Source organism: Macadamia integrifolia, chromosome 1 (genome assembly GCF_013358625.1).
Source record: "Macadamia integrifolia cultivar HAES 741 chromosome 1, SCU_Mint_v3, whole genome shotgun sequence".
NCBI lineage: Eukaryota > Viridiplantae > Streptophyta > Magnoliopsida > Proteales > Proteaceae > Macadamia > Macadamia integrifolia.
This window is the reverse complement of record NC_056557.1, coordinates 34,625,695-34,625,907: the sequence shown is the minus strand read 5'-3', so window position 1 is coordinate 34,625,907 and position 213 is coordinate 34,625,695. Positions and strand designations below refer to the sequence as shown.

General features: G+C 44.1%; 1 protein-coding gene across 1 annotated transcript in view; it reads right to left on the bottom strand.

The window, feature by feature from the left end:
* LOC122085112 overlaps window positions 1–213 on the bottom strand; it is a 37,517-nt gene that overhangs the window by 10,382 nt on the left and 26,922 nt on the right. The window lies entirely within an intron of this gene.

Genomic DNA, 213 nt, shown 5'->3' with positions numbered 1-213 from the left:
GGGGGGGGGGGGTAAGACAAGTCTTCCCTAGGCGAGGTTGAGCTAGGCACACGACTGGATTTCCAGGTGGCTGCTTGGGCAAGCAAGAATGCACCTACACTCTATTTTTGGCTGCACAAACTATCTAGTTAGACATATGGAAAAAAATTGTTCGAGACAGAATTAGAGTTCGCTCCATATGAAGATTGGGACGCTTTTTTTTTTTTTTTTTTT